Below are 574 nucleotides of genomic sequence, written 5' to 3'. Positions count from 1 at the left end.
GATGCCACAGACGATGCTGTTGAAGACGAGTTTAATGAAAATGATGATGTTTCTAGTGATGACGAGAATGTTGATGTGTCCGATTGATATATTTGTTTTTAATAAGATTGATTTTCAGACTTTATGCATGTGATTTGATGGATTTAATCATGAAAAACTATTTATATAAATTGACTTTGTGTAAGGTAATGAGAGTTTGTATTAGAAATAAGAGATTGAGATTATAAGTTAAAGAATTATGGTTTTAGAATTTGGGGTTTGGAATGGAAAGAATAGATTGAGGTTAAAGGGAAGATGGGTTTGAGGTTTGGAATATATGAAGTATAAGATAAGGAAGATGGGGTTTGGGGTTTCGGATTTTAGAGATTTAAACATAATCCTCGTAATTTCCTCGTAAGTTAACGAGGAAATAACGACGAAAAGAACGCGAGACTCGTTAATTCCAAGTAAGCACAACTCGTCGTAAAGACTTCGTAACCGGAAAATGCGGGCCTCACTATTTCCTCGTAAATAAAAACACAGGCCTCTCTATTTCCTCGTAAATGAACGACCAATAAAAAAGAAGAGAAAAAAA

The sequence above is a fragment of the Brassica oleracea genome, chromosome C7, assembly GCF_000695525.1.
Source record: "Brassica oleracea var. oleracea cultivar TO1000 chromosome C7, BOL, whole genome shotgun sequence".
NCBI lineage: Eukaryota > Viridiplantae > Streptophyta > Magnoliopsida > Brassicales > Brassicaceae > Brassica > Brassica oleracea.
This window is presented reverse-complemented; position numbering follows the sequence as displayed.